Source organism: Equus przewalskii, chromosome 29, assembly GCF_037783145.1.
Source record: "Equus przewalskii isolate Varuska chromosome 29, EquPr2, whole genome shotgun sequence".
In the NCBI taxonomy this organism is placed as follows: Eukaryota; Metazoa; Chordata; class Mammalia; order Perissodactyla; family Equidae; genus Equus; species Equus przewalskii.
In genome coordinates this window covers 44,450,110-44,471,574 of record NC_091859.1, presented here as the reverse complement: position 1 = coordinate 44,471,574, position 21,465 = coordinate 44,450,110, and the positions used below count along the sequence as shown (strand labels likewise).

At 46.5% G+C, this 21,465-nt stretch overlaps 1 long non-coding RNA gene across 1 annotated transcript; it reads left to right on the top strand.

The window, feature by feature from the left end:
• Positions 1-5,419: 5,419 nt before the first annotated feature.
• Positions 5,420-17,475, top strand: LOC139080200 (uncharacterized). The gene is made up of 3 exons (XR_011534507.1): positions 5,420-5,501; positions 11,817-12,015; positions 17,050-17,475. It is a non-coding gene; the product is annotated as an uncharacterized lncRNA (long non-coding RNA).
• The last annotated feature ends 3,990 nt before the right edge of the window (positions 17,476-21,465 follow it).

Sequence of the window (21,465 nt, the reverse complement as noted above, 5' to 3'; positions counted from 1 at the left end):
GCTGCTCCCACAGGGCCCCGGCCGTCCTCTGGAGGCCCATCTGCTGGATGGCAGCCAGCCCACGCCAAGGTGGGCCGTCCACCGCACTGTCAGCCGGGCTGCACATGAAAGCTGGCAAGCGGGAGCGGGTCGTGCTGCTCCGAGGGGCTCCTGGCTGGAAGATGGCCACGTAGTGTCCTTGTCCCCGAGGGGAGGAGAAGGCCCCACGCCTGGGGGCCCTGCACATCATGGAGCCAAACGGTTGCCTACTGCCTGTCAGTGATGGGACATCCCTGGGGGGGTGCTCACCTCCCGCTAGGATAGGCCGGGAGTGGCGAGTTACCAGCCTGGGGCGCTGACTGTGGAAAGTGCTTGCTCTAACTCCCAGCCTTTGATGCTTCCCTGCCCTGAGCAGGGCTGTCACTTCCACACAAAATCCACGTGTGAGTCCACCATGTGAGCCGTGGGTGCCTTGCCCGTGCTCCAGCGGCCTCCTCATGGGGCCAGTCTACCCTCCCAGTGTGGACCCCAATCACGTGCTTTTTGGGTTCCTCCTGCCTGGACCCTGGGATCCTCCTAAGTAGCTCAGGCTCATTCATGCCCAACAACTCTATCTGGTCCCCTGGCCAACATCTGCGCGGGTCGCCTGATGGGGGCTCACACAGGACCGACCTGGCTCAGCAGCAGGTGCAGCTCAACCGAGAGGTGGAGAAGGCTGCCCCTCGTGTGCCCAAGGCCTCGACGGCTCCTCACCCGCATCCCACAACCATCTTAATCTCGTCTTGTCAAAATCCTCTCTCCCCAAACCTACCCCTCATCTCCTGTCTCCTCCATTTCAGTTACTCCAGCCACAAATCTTGGCGTTTTCCTTGGCGTGTCCCTCTCTCTCTCTGCTCCCCCAAATCAAATTTCCCCCACCTCTTGCAGATTTCCTAAATGTATCTGAGAGCTTCTAATTGTCTGTCTTCATCCCTACCATCACCACTCCCGTCAAAACCACCAGTGGGTCTGTCTGGCATCTCTGTGGCTGAAAACCTAATGTCCCCTGTCACCGGTCAGTTTCCTTCCCTGGCTTCTCCTCTGTGTCGGTCAGCGTGGGTCGCCGTAACAAATCCCATAGATGAGCGCTTAAACCTCAGACAGTATTCCTCACAGTTCTGGAGGCTGGACATCCAAGGTTCCGCCTCTACCCTCCAGCCTTTCTGCCTCTTTCACTCCCTAAATGCTGGTCCTGTCCCACCCCAGGCCCTGGCACAAGCTGTTTCCTCTGAAACACCTCCTACACATCCCCCTTTCGACTTGCAAAACCCCGGGGAACTTCATGCCCTCCCCAGGAGTCCTCCTGATCTCCCCAATTCCCTCTGATCTAAATACAGTCAACTCATCTCAACTCCCTTTCTAGACTAAAAAACATGCAATTGTGTAAAGAGAATGCAAAGCTTTCTCAACCAGGCTCTCCTCCACGGAGTTCCGTTGCAAAACAGCTACGTATAAAACAGCTACATATATATATTTTAAAAACCCACATCTCACTAAGAGCTCCCAAAAGTCAACTGGGTAGTGAGGAGGTTTGAAAAAGGGAAAGAATTGATACCTGGACTAGATTGTTGGATTCGGTTTGCTGGTATTTTGTTGAGGGTCTTAGTGTCTATGCTCACTAGAGGTATGGGTCTGTAGTTGTCCTTTCTTACAAGGTCTTTGACTGGTTTTGGTATTAAGGTCATGCTGACCTCATGGACTGGGTTAGGAAGCATTTCCACTGCTTCTGGTTTCTGGCAGGGATGTGAAGAAGTGGTACAATTTCTTTCTTAAATGTTTGATAGAGTCCAGCCTGGTATTTTTGTTTTGTAATGTTATTAATTATTGATTCAGTTTCCTTAATAGATAGAGGCCGTTTGATTTTATCCATTTCTCCGTGTGGACATTTTGGAAGTCTGTGTCTTTCAAGGAATTGGTCCATTTCGTTCAAGTTATCAGGTTTGTGTGTGTGGAGTTGTTGAGAGGGTTCCTTTATTTTCCTGTAATGTCCATGCACTTACGCGTGGTGGCCCCTCTTTCAGTTATGACCTTAGTAATTTACACTTTCTCCCTTATTTTCTTGGTTAGACTTGCTAGAATTTTTCAATTTTATTGACTTTTTTAAAGAAACTGTGATTGGTTTATTGATTTTCTCTGTTGTCTTCCAGTTTTCAACTTCACTGATTTCTGCTCTAACTTTTATTACTTATTTTTTCTGCTTGCTTTAGGCTTCAACTGCTCTTCTTGTTTCCTAAGACTGAAGAATAGATTATTGACTTTACATTTTTCTTCTTTTCTAATATATGCATTAAATGCTATAAATTTCCCTCTAAGAGCTGCTTTCACTGCATCCCACAAATTTTGATGATATGTTTTTATTAAATAAATTAAAAAAATTTTAGAACAGTTTTTGGTTTACAGGAAAATTGCAAATGTACAGAGTTCCTGTATATCTGGCATCTCATTTCCCATATTAACATCTTACATTAATGCACTACATTTATTTCTATTAATGGACCAATGTTAATACAGTATTGTTATCTGAAACCCACAGTTTTATTTAGACTTTCTTAGTTGTTAACCGATGTTCTTTTTTTGTTCTGGGATCCCATTACATTTAGCTGTCGTGTCCCCTTAGTCTCCTCCTGGCTGTGATGGTTTTTCAGACTTTCCTTGTTTTTGGTGATCTGGACAGAGAGAAGCCTTTTGACCTCTTGTATTTTTGTTTTCTTTTAGTTCACTTTAACTTCTCTCAAACTTCTCTCAAACTTCTTCTTTGATCCATGTATCATTTACAAGTGTGTTGTTTAATCTGCAAATAATTTGGTATCTTCCCGCTATTTTTGCGCTCTTTATTTCTGGTTTAAATTTATTGTGGTGTGAGAACATGCTCTGGTTTCTATTTTCTCAAATTTGTTCAGGTGTGTTTTATGGCCAGAATGTGGTCTGCCTTGATGAATGTCCCATGAGAACTTGGGAAGAAGTGTATTAGAAGACTGTTGGATGACGTATTCTGTAAAGGGCGATTAAATCAAGTTGATCAGTAAGCTGCTCAGTTTGTCTGTATCCTGCCTGATACGCCAGATCTATCTACCGTCAGCAGAAGAGCGGGGAACTCCAACTATCATAGAGGTTTTGCCTATTTCTCCTCGTAGTTCTAGGAGATTTTGCCTTGTGTGTTTTGATGCTCTGTTGTTAGGTGCATACGTGTTCACGATTGTTAGGTATTTATGGATAATTGACCTCTTTATTATTATGTAATACCCCTCTTTGCGACAATTTCCTTGTTCTGAAGTTGCCTCTGTCTGAAATTATATAGTTACTCCAGCTTTCTTTTCATTAGTGTTATTTTGATATATCTTTCTCCATCTCTTTACTTATAATCTCTCTGTGTCTTTATATTTAATATGAATTTCTTATAGACAACATATCTTTGGATCTTTTTCTTCAACCCACTACCACAATCTCTATCTTTAAATTGGTGTATTTAGACCATTCTCATTTAAAGTGATTATTGATGTAGTTGGATTAAGATCTACCATGCTTGTAACTAATTTCTACTTGTTGCATTTGTTCTTTTTCTTTCCTCTTCTTATTCTGCCTTTTCTGGTTTTAAGGGAGCATTTTATATGATTGAATTTCATCTCCTCTCTTAGCATATCAAATACACTCCTTTTTTTTTTTAAGATTGGCACCTGAGCTAACAACTGTTGTCGATCTTCTTTTTCCTTTCTTTCAATCCTTCTCCCAAAGCCCCCGAGTACATAGTTGTGCATTCTAGTTGTGAGTGCCTTAGGTTGTGCTATGTGGGACGCCCCTCAGCATGGCCTGATGAATGGTGTCATGTCCATGCCTGGGATCTGAACCCACAAAACCCTGGGTTGCCAAAGTGGAGCGCATGAACCTAACCACTTAGCCACAGGGCCAGCCCCTCAATTACACTCATTTTAGAGGTTGTCAGAGAGTTTTCAATAATAGCTAAATATTTGATGACTGCCTTCAATAATACTGTACTGGTTTACATGCAGTGTGGTTATATTTCCAATTCCTCCTTCCCATCACTTATGGTATTGCTGTCATTCATTTTAATTATCCATATGCTGTAATCACCCAATGCATTGTTAGTATTTGATCAAATGGTTATCTTTTAGATAAATTAAGAATAGAAAACAGACTTTTACCCTCATTTGCTCCTCCTCTGATACTCTTCCTTTCTTTGTGTATATCCAAGTTTATGACCTATATCATTTTCCTTTTCCTTGAAAATATTTTTTAGCCTTTCTTGCAGAGCAGGTCTGCTGGCTACAAATTTCCTCAGTGTTGTTTTCTTGAGAAAGTAAATGAAATGCTATGAAAAAAATAACAGCTGCCACAGTAATAACTGGTTTGTACTTTTATAACAGTACAGTTTACAGAAGACTTTCCCTGACCTCCTTTCCCCCACGGAGCTGGTTGTCTTATCCTTGGTGGCCCATCCCCTACACTTTCTGTTTTGCATCTGTCCACAGTCTCCATAATTGCTGGCTTACATTGCTGTTTCTTCCAACAGACAGTGAGTCATTAGAGGCAGTGCCTGTATCTGTTTAATTGTTTCATCTTTGTAAACTTGACACAATTTCTCAACATACGTATTTTTAATTAACAGAAAATTTTTAACACAGTTTTAGATTTATAGAAAAACTGAGCAGATAGCACATGGGGTTCCCATACGCTTTCATCCTCACACACTCTCCTCTATTATTAACATCTCGCGTTAGTGTGGTACTCGCTATAGTTAATGAATCAATATTGATATGTTGTTATTAAGTCATGTCCATAATTTACATTGCGGCTCACTCTTTGTGTTTTAAATTTCTCTGGGTTTTAACAAATGCATAATGTCTTGTGCCCGCCATCACGGTCTCATTCAGAAGGAGACTGTCCCACCACTTGTAAACCACCTGTGTGCCACCTCTTCACCGCTCGCTCTACCCTTCACCTTCTGGCCATCACTAAACTTTTGCTGTCTCCATAGTTTTGTCTTTCCCAGAATGCCACATAACTGAAATCATACAGTATGCAGCCTTTTCAGAGTGGCTTCTTCAAGTAGCAATGTACGTTTAGGGTTCTTCAATGTCTTTTCATACCTTGATAGCTCATTTTTTAAAAAATTGCTGAATAATATTCCGATGTATGGCTGTATCACAGTTTGTTTATCCATTTACCTATTGAAGGGCATCTTATTAGCTTCCAGTTTTTGGCAATTGGCAATTGCGGATAGAAGTACTATGAACAGTTATGTGAAGTTGTTGTAACTGTTTTTCAAGTCAAGGGTAAATACCAAGGAGCACATTTGCTGGATCATATGGTAAGAGCATGTTTAGCTTTGTAAGAAACTGCCAACTCTCTTCCAAAGTGACTGCACCATTTGTATTCCGACCAGCAATGAATGAGACTTCCTGCTGCTCCACATCCTTGCCAGCATTCGGCGTTGTCAGTGTTCTGGATTTCGGCCATTTTAATAGGTATGTATTGGTATTTCATTGTTGTTTAAATTTGTAATTCTATAATGACAAAGGATGTTGAAAATCTTTTTATTTGCCATCTGTATATGTTATTTGGTGAGATTTCTGTTCAGATCTTTTGTCCATATTAAAAAATTGGGTTGTTTTTTTCCTTATTATTGAGTTTTAATAATTTTGAGAAATTGAGTGCAACAATTTCTTCGTATAATTTAGATACAAGTTCTTCATCAGATATGTGTTTTTCAATAATCGTCTCTCAGTCTGTGCTTGCCTTTTCATTCTTTTAACAATATCTTTTGCAGAATAGGAGATTTTAATTTCAGTGAAATCTAATATCAATTCTTTCATGGATCATGCTTTTGGAGTTATATCTAAAATGTCATTTACAAACCACAGCTCACTTAAATTTTCCCCTATGCTAGCTTCTGGAAGTTTTAGTTTTAGGTCTATGATCCGTTTTGAGTTAGTTTTTCTGTGAGTGAAATAAGGTCAGTATCTACATTTGGTATTTTTGCTCAACACTATTTGTTGAAAAGACTATTAATTCTCCACTGAATTGCCTTTGCTCGTTTGTCAAAGATCAGTGGCCTGTATTTATGTGCGCCTATTTCTGGGCTCTCTGTTCTGCCCAATTGATCTATTTGTCTATTCCTTCTGTAATGCCATGCTCTCTTGATTGCTGTAGCTTCACAGTGTGCCTTGAAGTCAGGTAGCGTCGGTACTGCAATTTTGTTCTTCTTCAGTATTGGGTTGACTATTCTGGATCTTTGCTTTTCTGTATAAATTTAGAGTCAGTTTGTCCATATCCACAAGATAACATGTTAGAATTTTGATTGGGATTGCACTGGCTCTATAGGTCAAGTTGAGAAGAATTGACATCTTAACAATATTGAGTCCTATCCATGAAGATGGACCATCTCTTTATTTATTTTGATCTTCTTTGATTTCTTTCATTAGTTTTGTTTTCCTCATATAAATCATATACAGATCTTATCAGATTTATACATAATATTTCATTTTTTTGGTGCTAATGTAAGTTATACATGTTTTAAATTTCAAATTCCAATGATTCATTGCTCATATATAGGATAGAAATTTACTTTTATATACTAATCTTATATATATATATATTTTTAAAGATTGGCACCTGAGCTAACAACTGTTGCCAATCTTTTTTTTTGTTTTCTGCTTTATCTTCCCAAACCCCCTGTACATGGTTGTACAACTTAGTTGCAGGTCCTTCTAGTTGTGGGATGTGGGACGCCGCCTCAACGTGGCCTGACGAGCGGTGCCATGTCCACGCCCAGGATCCGAACCCTGGGCCGCCTCAGCAGAGCACACGAACTTAACCACTCCGCCATGGAGCCAGCCCCTAATCTTGTATTTTGAAACCTTGCTTTGTTGCTTGTTAATTCCAAGAAGTCATCCATGCTTGTTTGTGTGTGTGTGCATTCCTTTAGGATTTTCTACATAGACGATCATATTATCTGTAAACAAGGATTATTTGAATTCTTCTTTCTCACTCTGTAGAAATTTTATTTCTTTTTCTTGACTTATTACATTAGCTGGGACTTCCAGGACAATGTTGAATAGACGTGATGACAAACTAGATTTGATAACCAGGCAGGCATACAGTTGTTCATAATATTTCTTTGTTATCTTTTTAATGACCATGGGATCAGTAGTGATTATCCTTTCATTTCTGATATCGGTAATTTGTGACTGTCTTTATTTCTTCCTTGCCTGGCTAGTGGCTTATCACTTTTAGCAATCTTTTCAAAGAACCAGTTTTTAGTTTCATTGACTTTCTCTAGTGATTTCCTATTTTCAATTTCATTGATTTCTGCTCTAATTTTTATTATTCCTTTTTTTCCTGCTTACTTTAGATTTGATTTGGTCTTCTTTTCAGAGTTTCCTAGGATAGTAGCTTATTGATTTTCAAATTTCTTCTTTTCTAATACATGCATTCAGTGCTACAAATTTCCCTCTAAGCACTGCTTATGATCCATCCCACAAGTTTGATAAGTTATACTTTAATTTTCATTTAATTAAAAATATTTAAAAATTTCTCTTGAGATTTTTCCAAATAACACCCATGTGTTATTTAGCAGTGTGTTTTTTACTCCCCCAATATTTTGAGATTTTCCGGCTAACTTTCTCTTATTGATCTGAAGTTTAATTCCATTGTGGCATGCAAGAATATTTTCTATGATTTATATTTTTTTAAATTTCTTAAGGTGCATTTTATGGCCCAGATTGTCTATCTTGGTTAACGTGCCATGTGAGCTTGAGGAGAATACATATCCTGCTATTGTTGGATGAAGTATTCTATAAATGTCAACTAGATCCAGCTGATTGATAGTGCTGTTCATGTCAGCTGTGTCCTTACTGATTTTGTGTCTGCAGGATCCATCAGTTACTGACGGAGGGGTTGAAGTCTCCAACTCTAACGGATTTGCCCATTTCTCCTTGTACTTTGATCACATATTTTGACACTGTTGTTAGGTATATACACACTGAAGATTCTTATATATCTGTGGAGATTCATTATGTAACGCCTCTCTTTGTTCCTGATACTTTCTCCTTTTCTGAAGTCTGCTTTGTCTGAAATTAACATAACTACTTAAGCTTTCTTTTGATCAGTATTAGCATGACATATCTTTCTCCATCCCTTGACTGTTAATATATCTGTGTCTTTATATTTAAAATGGGCATCTTATATATAATACATAGTTGGGTCTTGTTTTCTTCTTTTTATCCACTCTAACAGGATCTGTCTTTTAATTCATATAATCAGACTATTCACACTTAAAGTGATTATTGGTATAGCTGGATTAACATCTGCCATGTTTGTAACTGTTTTCTACTTACTACATGTATCAATTGTTTCCATTTTTAAAAATCTTTTTCTGTTTTTCTACCTTCTCTGATTTTAATCAAGCATTTTATTGTTCCATTATCTGTCGTCTGTTAGCATATCAATTACGTTTCTTTTAAAAGTTTAGTAGTTTCAGTAGAGTTTGCAATATACATTTACAGCTAATCTAAGTCCACCTGCAAACAACACTGCACTGTCCCTTCACAGGTGCTGTAGCTTCCTTATAACAGAGCGTCCCGAATTCTCCTTCCCATTCCTGATAACGTTGCTGTTGTTCATTCTGTTTATTCATATTGTATAATCACCCAATATATTGTTGCTATTATTACTTGCAACGTTATCTATTAAACAAATTGAATAAGAAAAATAAAATATTTTTCTTTACCTGTATTCTTTCTCTGATGCTCTTCACTTCTTTGCTGATCTAAGTTTTTGACCTGTATAATTTTCCTTCCCTCTGAAGAATATCTTTTACCATTTCTTTAAGGGCACATCTACTCTTGACAAATTCCTTTAGTTTTTGTTTTTCTGAGATAGTATTTCTCCTTCACTTTTGAAAGATAATTGTGCTGAATACAGAAATCTAGTTTGGTCAGTTTTGCTTTCAACACTTTAAATATTAGACTCAGTCTCTTCTTACTTGCATGGCTTCTGATAAGAAGTCTAATGTAATTCTCATCCTTGTTCCTTGAAGGGTAAGGTTTGGTCCTATGGTTTCTTATAAGATTTTCCTTGCCTTTGGTTTCCTGCAGTTTGAATATGATGTGCCTATGTGCAGATTTTTGGTATTTATCTTGCTTGGTGTTCTCTGAAATTCCTGGTTCTGTGGCTTGGATCTGTTATTAATTTTGGAAAATTCTTAGCCATAATTACTTCAAATATTTTATATTCTCTAGCCTCTCTCTTTTTTATCTTTCTGGTATTATCGTTACACATAGGCAACTCCTTTTGTAATTGTTTCACAGTTCTTGGATATTCTGTTCCTTTATTCATACTTTTTTTCTCCTTGTATTTCAGTTTGTTTTTATTCATGCATCTTCAAGATCACTGATGCTTTGGCCATGTCTGGTCTACTTTGATGGCCCAGAAAGGCATTTCTTCATTTCTGTTAAAGTGTTTCTGATTTATATCAGCTCCCTTTGATTCTTTCTCAGTTTCTATCTCTTTCATTAAATTACCCTCTCTTCATGAATGTTGTCTCCTTTTTCCATTAGAGCCCTTCACATATTAATCATAGATATTTTACATTCCTGGTCTGACCAGCCCTATGCCAGTGCCACATCTGAGTCTCTTCTGATGCTGTGTCTCTTCAGACTGTGTTCTTCCTTGTCTTTTGGTGTGACTTTCAATGGTTTTCTTGAAAGTTGGAGACGACATATGTGGTAATGGGAACTGAGGCCAGCAGGCTCGTGGTGTGAGGTTCTGTGTCCCTCTGCTGGAGCTGGACCACGTCAGCACTGGCCAATGTGCCATGTGCTCCAGTGTCATTGTTTGTTGCTTGATCCATTCCTGTTGTCTTCATGTTTACCTAAGAACTCCTTCTTAACAGAGTGCATGTTTTGCAGCTCCTTCATTTGTAACCCTTGCTGTCATGTTGGAGCCCTGCTCGTGGGAAGTGCTCGGTGGTCTTATGATTAAATTTCAGTGTTTCTGGTGGGCCTGAGTTCTCAGGCTGTGACCTTTAAGGCACTTTTAGTCTTTTTTATTCTCCCCCTAGTGAGACAAGAAGGCTGGAGGTCAGATAAGGTTCTGGTAAGGCAGCTTCCATTGAGGGAAGGCTTTGTGACTAAGAACCGAGCCCTCTGGGTGTATGTGGTCATTGTCCCCTGCCCTTCCCTTATGATGAGCTTTTTTTGATCCTTAGATCTTTACTCTGAGACCCAGCTGGGGCTCCTGGATGTAAAATCTACAAAAAACTGGGCCCCCAGGACTATTTAATCCTCCGTCGAGTCCACACTCAGCCTCCAGAGTCCTCAATTGTGTTTAAGAATTCTACCAGGTCCTGGCTCCAGCTGCTTCTGCCCACAGTGAGCTGATACCTGACGTGGTTCTCTGCATCCTCTGTTGTCTCTCCAGCCTTCAGGGTGGCCGTTCACGTGGGACCTCATCCTCTGATGGAGCTAAGTTGTTGCTTTTCAGTTTGCTCATTTTTTTTTACTGTGAGGACAGGAGTGATCACCTGCAAGCTCTTTTCATGTTGGCGATGAAGCTGGAAATCTCTCAGCATGTTTTTAAAAGCACCACATGTAATTGCACAGCCCAGCAGGTGCCTCATCTCAGCCCTTAGGCAGGAGGAGAAAGATGCTCACAGCTGTTCCCAGCTTCCTTGCAGGTGACATGCCCTCCTTTCTACCTGGCCTGATGGAGGAATGGGGACAGACTGCCACGTACACAAGTAGAAAGTGGCATATCACATAAGCTGATCACAATATTGTTGTTGTTGAATCTTTCTCTAGGCTTAATTCTTTCCCAGTGATTCCTCAGCTGAGCCAAGCATCAGCCCTAATTAAAAGGCTGCAGGTTCTGTCTGGGCTGTGTCTGTAAGTGACCCAAGGGGTGTGATGGGAACTGGAAGGACCCAGGATTGCTCTGCAAGGTCAGCCAGACTGGTTCAGCAGGTGGATGGCATGTGGGCATGAGAAGGAAGCCAGTGGCCGAGTGCTGTGACTTTGATCCACATAGCCAGGGGAGTGATTGGTGCTGGCAGCCCAGAGGGCCTCAGGCAGGTCCCTTCCCTCAGCTTCTCATCACCTCCGTGCTCTCATATCCAGAGGTCCAGAGTGGCACAGACCTGAACCGGCCCTGCTGCAAGAGCCTCTGTGCAGGTGGCCTGCCCCCTCCTGCCCTCTACTCTGTTTGCACAGCAGCTAGGTGATCTTCAATAGGAAAGGCCAGATAACACTACTGACCCCACTCCAAACCTACAACAGCTGCCCATATCCATAAACCAAAGCCCAAGCCCATTCCCCTGGTTGATGGGCTTGACCTTCTGGTCCCCCCAGATGCCCTTCTGTGCTCGCCCACTGGATGGCCCCGTTCTAACCCCACGGCCTCTCTGCCTCTCCTCGAACTCTCCAAGTTCTTCCAGCCGGCGACATGGACCCTGGCTAGCCCTCTGCCCGGACAGCGTTCCCTCAGGCCTTTGTGACCTGGCTCCCTGGTCCACTGAGGCTTCTGCCTGCTGGTCCCTCTCCAGTGCTGTCTTCCCCGCCAGCCCACATGCAATGTCACCATCCTCACTGACCTGGTCCTGCTCAACCTCTCCTTGCTCTGCACCCGTCAGGCCCCACACAAAATGGGGGTGCAATCGCATTTATTACACATTCCAGAGGGCCCAGCAGAGCTTGAAACCCAGCACGGCGCCCTCCAGAGCCAGACTGTTGACTGCATGCATATTTCCTTGTTTTCTTATTTATTGTCTTTCTCTTTTCCTTCAGAAAATAAACCTCTGTCTGGCTCTCCTCTGTGCTCTCAGCACCTGAGGCAGTATCTGACCCACTCTCGGCCTCCAGAACATGCTTGTCCAGTAAATGAATGGCACTTGAAAGAGCCTCTGTCATTGGGGTGGCTGGAACTGCATGGAGGACAAGAGCCGGGGCTTCAGGTGGAATTCACAGGTCGGCAGCACTTCCGCAGGTATTTGCACACTCTTGTGGGCACAGAGGCAGCTGTCAGCCCCCAGCCCCTGCTGGGAGAAGGCTGGAGACAAGAGGCAAGATTCTGGGTGGGGTTAAGGGGGGAGAATGTTAAGCCAATACAAACCCCTTTTACATTTGCGGCTGTAAAACTTTATAGAGATTTCTCAACACACGACATGAATAATAACCAGGCTTTCTTTTCAGTAATTGCCAAAGCCCCAATGACCGTGAGGCCCTTTGCAAGCAGGCTAATCCCTGGGCGCCGGCCCCGGGCAGGAGGCCCCGGAGAAGGAGCCCAGTGTCCCGGCTGGTCTGGGAATCGGGCTGCAGCTTTCAGAGGGAGCCAGCTGGGGGTCCGCCCACCCTGCCCTCCGGGCAGGGGCGAGGCTGCTGGCTGGCCACCTGGCCTGGTCCACAGCAACCTCCAGCGGTAAGAATGAAATTGCTCTGGCCTGTTCCAGAACCTTCTCTTCCCCTGAGACTGACGTGGGGGTGGATCAAGATGATCTCATGCCCCATTTGAGGCTCCATTCCGATACCCATTGGCCGTGGGAGGTTGGCGAGCCCCTCCCAGCTCTGGGCTCGGTTCCTTCAGTTGTGGAAGGAGAGAGAGGACAGGGTCCCTCAGCCTGTGCAACTCAGTCCACACTGAGTGAGTGTGATCCCGGCTGGAGGCGGCATGGGGGCCCGGCTGAGCAGGAAGCTGGGGTCCAGGCGCAGAGGCTGAGGGCCGGTTCAGGGGCAGTGAGGTAGAACCAGAACCAGAACCAGGAGAGGAGATGCTCCCTCTTCTCCTCCCCTCTCCCCTCTCCTCCCCTCACCCAGCATATTAGACAGCTCCCTTAGAATTCCTCTAGGATCTGGGCTCACTATAAAAAGAGAGCAAATTAAAGAGTCTCGCTTTCGCTCCCTCATCCCACTTCCATTTTCAGTTCCCACAATGCCATAGGTTTTCTCTTGCCCAGCTCCCTCGCTCTGTGGCAGCCGATCACACAGGTAACAATTTGTGCCTGATATTCGGGTGCAGGCTCTCGAGTTCTGACCCTGGGCTGCAGGACTCGCACTCGTGCCCTACATCTACACAGGGCCCCTCCTGTGCCACCCCTGGCTGCAGCTCCCAGAGGCTTGGTCCTCCCCTGACAGCTGACGGAGCAGGGAAAGCAGGGCGTCAGCGAGGGGACAGACGTTCGGGATTCATGGGTGTCCTGACCACAGGCCAGGGCTTCTTCCATGGCCCACACCGACACGGCAGGCACCCTGCTTTCCATTGGCCTGGAGCTCACTGCATGTGTGCATTTGTATGCATGTGCCCTTGTGTATGTGTATGCATGCATGTTTGTGTGTATATGTGTGAGTGTATGTGTGTGAGTACATGTGTGTCTAGGTGTGGGGGCATGTATGTTTGTGCATGTGTACATATATGTGAGTGTGTGTGTGCATGCACGAACACATCTCAGTGGAGAAATGAGGGTCAGCCACACCTGGGAAGCACATCCCTGACTCGTTTCCTCACAGGAGAGCCTCCCACACTGAGAACCTGCCCCCTAATGAAACCCTCACCCTGTCTTTGTCCCAGCGCCTCCCCCACCCGCTCCTGGCATCCTCCAGCGCCCAGGGCCTGTGATCTCCCTCCCAGTGCTGACCCTCCATCCTGATCCTCTGGGTGGGTCCTCTCTGCCTTGCAAGTTTGCTCGTACAGCCTCACCTCTCTGCCACCTAAGGCTTCTCAAAACTGCAAGTCAGGGGGCATTTCTCTGAGGCCTCCCTGGAGCGGCCCCCATCCAGTCTGCCCTTCCATTGGGTCCACTGCACAGAAGCCTGTGAAGTCAACGACACACAGGCATAGGACCGGCTGTGGTCAGTCTTGTCATCCTAATTAGGCTGTAAGATCCTTGGTAACAGAGGCCTGCCTCATGCTTCTAGGACCCCCAGCCCACACTGTGCGTGGAAAAGGCCCTCAGGCACACGGACTCTTCTGCTTGGCTGAGACTCAGGCAGGGCTGGAAGCCTGTCCATTCTCCCATGCTTCGTGCCATTTGTATTCCACATGGCCCCCAACTGGAGCAGTTCTCATGGTCAGACAGGGGTCATCTGGCCTCCCAGGCCCCTGGGCAGTGGCAGCATTTTGGTGTATGGAGGCTTTTACGCTCCACGGCCGGCCTGCTGAGTGCCCAGCCTGTCTCAGTGGACACGACCCTGGCAGGACCAGGCTCTTCACCTGAAAGAGGACCTGAGCATCGGGAAGATGCTGAGGGCTGGGCAGCTGGAGGCCCTCTAATGCATTTGCACCCTCTTATCACAGCCTCCTCACTCAAATGACAGAGCTGAGCCTCACGAATGTCCAGACCAGCTCTAGAGATTACCAGGTGAGTTTGCAGACGGCGGCCAGGTGCATAACTAAACACCCTCCCCCCGTTCCCAGTGTGCTTTGCACAATCAGGTCTCCTTTGGGGAGATCCTGAGTTCTTCCCCAGCTCTCCAGGTCAATCTGCACCCTGGGTTTCCTTAGCATCTTCAAGATGCTAATGGTGTGTGGCTACTCCAGGCCTCTGATCTGGGCGGCATTGGGCACGCCTCCCTCCACTCTGGCCTTGTCCTCACTTGTTGGCATCCAGTCCAACAAGATGCCTTGATTCCTTCTACTAGCAGCTGTAGACTTCACACAGGTGTGCTATCATACACACGCAATTTGGCAATTTGCGTTTGTACTCAATGTTATATGAAGAGCACTTTTTGTTTTATTACTCAGAGCTTCCCACAATGATTTTAAGTGCTGCGTAATAGCCCATCAAGTGGAGTCATCATAATTTACTTGCTCCCCTCCCCCATTAACATGCTCTTGTCTCTTGGCACATGTTCTAGAAAGACCCTCCTGGACCCTGCCCTGGACAGGATGGTTAGGGAGGGCCCAACTTGAAGTAGGGAGGCCAGTTGGAGGCTGCAGGAATGAGGGAGTCTTGGGTAGAGCATGTCTACGAACCTCCACTGCACATCATGTTGTAACTATTTCTCCTGCTCCCTGAGACTGTGAATGACTCAAAACCCAGGGCTTGGTCTCACTCACCTTTGTGCGGTGAGCACATCGCACAGGATCTGACTGCAGGAGGCATCAGTGAACACAGATTGAACACCGGGTGAGGGCGCACAGTCCAGGCAAAGAGGAGACAAAGAACCGTGAATCTGAAGACTAACGTGGCCGGAGGAGGCTTACTGAGGACCGCTCAGACTGCTGGGCACCTGCCTCAGGACAGAGGAGCACAGCTCTCCTCTGCGGCCTGGAGCAGAGCTGGCACCAAAGGGCAACAGCTTGAGTGGGACCAATCTTGGCTCCAATAAGGAAGCTTTTTGATCAAGAGGAGTTCCCATTGTTAATTCTGGTGGGAATGGCTGAACACGAGGGGCAGTTGCCCTGCCACTCTCTGGTTCCTGCCACTGCTTATTTTTCTTCACAGTCCTTGACACCTCCCACATATTATACATGTGCCTGTTTATCTAGTTTTGTGCGTCTTTCCTTGTAAAGGGCAAGAATTTCTTTTTCTCTAGTGAAACTCCAGTCACTTTAACTGTGTTGCATGCATTGGAGGCTGTCAAAAAATAAGTTCTAAAAGAGCAGATGGATGGATGAATAGATGCATGTGTGGATGGATGAGTGGATGGGTGGATGGGTGGATGGATGGATGGTTGGATGGATGGGTAGGTGGATGAATGGATGGATGGGTGGGTGTTGTTGGACTAGACAGCCTCCAAGGTACCATCCAATGAGGCAATTTACCTGCTAAGATCTGCCTCCTTCACTGCATTTCTTGCTCAGCTTTTTGGCCTTGGGTAACTTGATGTGGCCACCTGGGCTTGCTTTGTCTCTGTCTTCTCCACATCCAGCCCTGTGGTTCAGAGCCTGATACTTTTCACTAGCTTTCTCCCTGAAATAGACATCTGTGCTCCCCTACCATGGTGCAAATGAGCAAAAGGGGCTGAGACCAGTGTTTGCCAAACTCTCCTCACATAGTAACAGGTGGAAAAGGAAAACAAAACCAAACACATCTTTGTCCAAACATATTTGGGAAAACGGCACCTTAGGTCCTACGCTTGGAGATTCAAAATGCTTAGTGTTTCTAAGGTTCTAAAATGTCCTATGTCAACCAGGTCAACTTGTGTAATGGGGGGTTTCCAAAATTAGTTGACCATGAGCTTTTCTGTTGTTAGGACTAAAAGATATCAGCTAGTGGGTCCAGTGTGGATTTGGGCATTAGGACAGAACTGGGCTGAAAGCTGGGGTCCATTTCTTTCTAGGAGACTGCTTAACCTCTCAGTATCTTCTTTTATGAGACAGGATAGGAATTCTGATCTTGCCGTGGGGACATAAAGAGTAAGGGAGACGACATAAAGCATGTAGCACGGTGCCTGGCATATATGCACTCAACAAATGATATACATTTATTAGTTATCATTTTTCATTGAGGTAAAATGCACACAACAAGTACAATTAGTGACATTTAGTACTTTCACGATGTTATATAACCATCACCACTATCCAGTTCCACAACATTTCATCACCCCCAAAAGAATCCCCATACCCATTAGCAGTCATTCTCCATTCCCCTTGCCTAGCCCCTAGTCTAATTTCTGTCTAGGTAGATGAGTGGGTGGGTAGATGGATGGATGGATGGATGTGTGGATGGATGGATGGATGGGTGGATGGGGGGATGTATGGGTGGTTGGGTGGATGGATGCCACTAGTCTACTTTATATTTCTGTGGATTTGCCTCCTCTGGACCTTGCCTATCAAGGGAACCACACAATATGTGGACTTTTCTGTCTGGCTCATTTCACCGAGCATAATGTTGTCAAAGTTCATCCGTGTTTCAGCATGTGTCAGTGCTTCATTCTTTTTTACGGCTGAGGAAGTTTCCATTGTGTGAATGGACCATGTTTTACTTTTCCATCATCACTTAATGGACATCTGGATTGTTCCCGCTGTTTGGCTGTTGTGAATAACGCTGCCTTGAACAAATGTGGACACACTTTTGTTTAGTTGTTACAGCATCGTGAGGAGCATGAGTGCTCGTGAGCCTGCAGAAGAACTCTTCAGTCTAGACCCACTTTCTCCATCCTCACCAGCTCTAAATCTGTTCAATTTGGCACCGTGTCTACAGTTTCCCACACACAACATCTAAAAAGACCCCCAACCCAGAGGCACACGCCAGGAGCTACAGTGGGGCTGTGTTTCCTCTTTTGCTGTGATGTGCGACCTGCAGGTAAATTTCCCACCTGCCCCCGTTTTTTGTCTCTTCTATTCTCATTTGTTCTTGCCGCGTGCTTGCCAGAGAACCCCGGTAAAATCAGACTCATCGCAGGCCTTCGCCGAGGAGACTGGAGAGGCACTCCATCACCAGCCCATGACAGATGGAAAGGAGATAATTTCCTTCTCTGTGTTCTAATAAAGCATCCAGCCTCACAATATCTCTTTTATTTGTCAAAGAGCAGAACAATGGTGCCGCGTGTCACCCCTTTCATGCGAGATCCAGTCCACTTTGTCAGAGCCTGCAAGAGTCTCATTTTCCTTACCCACGCACGCTCCCCAATAAAATATTCCTGCTGCGTCACCTCCCCGGCTAGCAGCAGACTCCAATAGTGCTGCATGGAGCAGAAAGGAGGGCACTGCCAAATACACAAACCCGGCATGGCTACAGCATGAATAAGAAGCCACGTGGACAGAGAAAATCACCACCAGAATTGATCGTTCCCACTGCTTAAAGGACCAGCCATAAATAGCATCGCCCGTAGTCTCAGTTGGTTGGGGTCCTCTTAAGGAAATTACTCATTCTTTCTATAAACATCTGCAATTAACGCAACATCCAGCATCCTGACTGTAAGTCCTCACCCCACTCAAGGCCTGGGGTCTTGGAAAAGGCGCTTTGCACGTAGATTGTGTTAGAACACAAGGGAGACCGTCAGCCTTCTGGAAGCTGGGAGAGGAGCCACACTGACTTGTTTCAGGCAGATGCTGTGTGCTCAGAACTGTGGTCTCAGGCTCCTGGCGCACAAGGCTAGTTCTTCCTGGACAGAGATCTAGAGAGGTTACGAGGCCACTGGCTTGAGAATTTGGAGGAGCCTCTCCCCAGCAGCCTCCCAACTACGCCTCCCCTTCCTGCTCCCTCTGCATTATCCACCACCCCTAGAGAAAGTCTGGAGCTGGCCTAGATCAAGATGGAGCATCCACACTCTAATGCTTCCCTTCCTCCATTCTCTTCTGTGGCAGACATCACCAATTGATCTCTGCACTCATTGCCTCTAAGCCCGGCCTCTTCTCCATCAAGCTTTGCAATGTGGTACATCAAACAGACCCTCTTAACTCAATAAAGATGGTCTGTGAGACCAACCCCTGGACTGTATTCTCTGCAAAGGTAAAGGTGAGATCAGACGACGACACATTCATTCCACAGAGAGCTCCTGAGCACTTGGCATGGGGAAGGCACTGAGCTTGGCACCCTGGGTACCGAACAACAAACAAAACCTCATCCCAATGGTGGAGGGGCTCATGGTCCAGTGGGAGGGGATCCACAGTGGTCAGGGTATAACAGAGAATGTGAGGACTTGAAGGCAAGCCCCATACACTGAGAGGAGAAAGGGTTTTGAGGAATGAATAGGAGTTCATCAAGCAGAGGGTGTAGCATCTTTGAAGGCTCAGAAGCACAGGGCAGGAAGTTCAGTGCTTTGCAGGTGATGCAGGATGGCTGGTGTGTCTGGAGGGAGCGTGTGCAAGAGATGAGGTTTGAGAAACAGGCGGGGGATTGGTCACTAAGGGGTTTGCACTTCAGACGACGGAAAATCATTCTAAGTTTCTGAACAGGAAGTGACTTTTTCATATTTATGTTTTGGAAAAATTAGTTTTGCTGAGGTTTGAGGCTCTTCCAGGGCAACACATTAACAGAGGAACTCCAGTGACCACGGTGAGTGCATGTGACGGGGGGAGTCACGAACTCCGTGCCTCTGAGGCCCCAGTTTACCTGCTGGGATAGTCACGGCCTCCCATCTCAGGCTCAGCACTTCTGGAAATCTCTAGCCGAGCCACCTTGGGCTTCTGTCCAATGTGCTCCTCCAGGCTCCACAGCCAGGCTGAGGGCTGCGACTGTGCTTGGAGACCCTGCAAGGTGGAGCGTGCACCACGTCACAGGCCACCTGCAGACCCTGCTGCAGCCTGGGGATGATCAGAAAGGATCCCCCCACAGGTGAGCCCTGCCCTTCCGAGGGCACATGGTGGGTGGTCAGTGAGAGCCCGCTCTGTGCCTCCTTTGGTCCCCTCCTTCTGTCCTTCTTCAGGGTTCTCGTGTCTCTGTGCGTCTGGCTTTCTTTAGCGGGAGGCGGGAGACAGTGACTTCAACCACGTGAAACCAAACCTCCAACAGACAAACACGGCTTGGGGCACGTGGCAGGGGCCCTCACTCTCCTTCTCTCCACCGCCCTCGCTCCCCGCCGCTGCTCCTCCGAGCATGTTCCCGTGGTCCTCCTGGGGGCCAGCCGGGCCTCCCCAGGCCGGACAACAGGGCAGCCAGCATGTCTGAGCTTTCACCTTCCCGTTTTCACAACCAGAGGGGAAAGACGACCCTCTGGGTGACCCAGATTGGAAAAACCCGGAGAGAGATCTCAGGTTGGTCTGGCCTGGCCATGAGTCCAGCCATGGGACTTCAGGTCTTGGAGTGGGTGCCGGATGGGCCCTGTTTGCACAAGTTCCAGAAAGTAGAGTAATGGAGTCTCTTATCAACGTGTGTGTGCATGAGTGTGTGTGTTGGTGTGTGTGAGTGTGTTTGCATGTGTGTGTGCTGGGGGCCAAGTCTTGGCCATGCTCACTGTGGGCCAGGCATCCAGGTTTCAGTAGCTCCTGCTAATTTCAGCCCATCCACCATCAGCCGTGAGTTACAAGCACTTGAAAGAAGTCAACGGAGCCTTTGGTAAATGCGACTGGCCTCGGAGAAGGCAGGGGCCCGGCGTGCTATGAGGTCCCACCCTGCTTTGGCGAGCCTTGTGGTTTTAGATTGGTCGTGGCCCTCCCAAGTCCCGACTCTTGCAGGAGAAGTGAGCAGGACCCCGGGGACTCCAAGGCACCATGCCACTCTGGGGTTTGCAGAAAGTTCACAGGCTTTCTCCAACAGTCTGGTTACACGGGTCTTGTCATAAAGTGTAACGAGAAGCAGGAGAGAACAAAGATAACTTTCATTTATTCTATTTTATTTTTTCTCCAATTTGTAAAACCGTGCCCTCCGGGAGCAAGTTGCCTCTGGGCTTGAGTACAAAATTTGAAAACATTCAATTAAAAAACACGGAGCAGCCTTTTGGGGGCCGGGGTGAGCTCAGCTGCACCGGAGGTAGTCTGCGGGGTGTGCAGAGATGGGCATCGGCGGAGCCACAGGCCCTGGCCAGGTGTGCTGGGACCACGGGGGCCCAATTTGCAAGTGCTGGGCTGCCCCAGCTGCGGAGCTCAGCCTCACAAGGTGGCCGCGTTGGGCTGGCATTAACTGGAGCCGGGCAACAGTCAGACTTGCGCAGTCATGGTTTGTAAACAGGCCGGCGCACAAGGTTTGGGTGAGTGGGCCTGGAGGTCCCAGGAGCGTTGTGTCTCCTTACCCAGGAAGGACTCCCTGTAGCCTCTTGTCTCAGCTGTTCCCCTCAGGCCGGGCTGGGTCAGGAGCCGTGGGGACCGCACAGGGCTGGCCAGGCTTCAGTCCCACCGGCAGGTCTCCAGGGAGATGAAGCACTGCTGACGGGAAAGACGATCTTGCCGTCCTGACTTTTCATCCAAGAAGCCTCTTTCACCACGGAGGCCGTCCCTTCATTCTGGGCTAGAGCCTTATTATGGGTTGAATTGCATGCGCCCCAAGTTCATATGTTGAGTCCTAACCCCAGAACCTCAGAATGTGGCCTTATTGGGAAACAGCGTTGTTGCAGATGTAATTAGTAGGATGAGGTCATTAGGCTGGGCCCTAATCCCATGGGAACGGTGTCTTTATAAAACGTGGAAATTCAGACACACAGGCGCGCGCACAGGGAGAAGGCTGAGGACGATGGAGGCAGGATCCGAGTGACACTTCTTCAAGCCAGGGAATGCCAAAGGTGGTCAGCAAACGCCCAGAAGCTGGGAGGGAGGCCTGGAGCAGAGCCTCCCTTGCCACCTCAGAAAGAACCAACCTTGTCGACACCTTGATCTCGGACTTCTGGCCCCCAGACTGCCAGAGGATAAATTCTGGCTGTGTAGGCTACACAGCCTGAGGTGCTCTGCTGGAACAGCCCTGGGACACGAATCCAGCCCTATTCTATAAAAAGAGCAGGCACCTCCATGTGCCCGGGGCTTTCTCCATGTGAGCTGAGCCGCATGACCCTGAAAGAAAGGAGTTAACCTCCGCCTGCAGATGAGGCCGCGGGGGCGCACGGACGCGGAGAATGAAATGCTAGT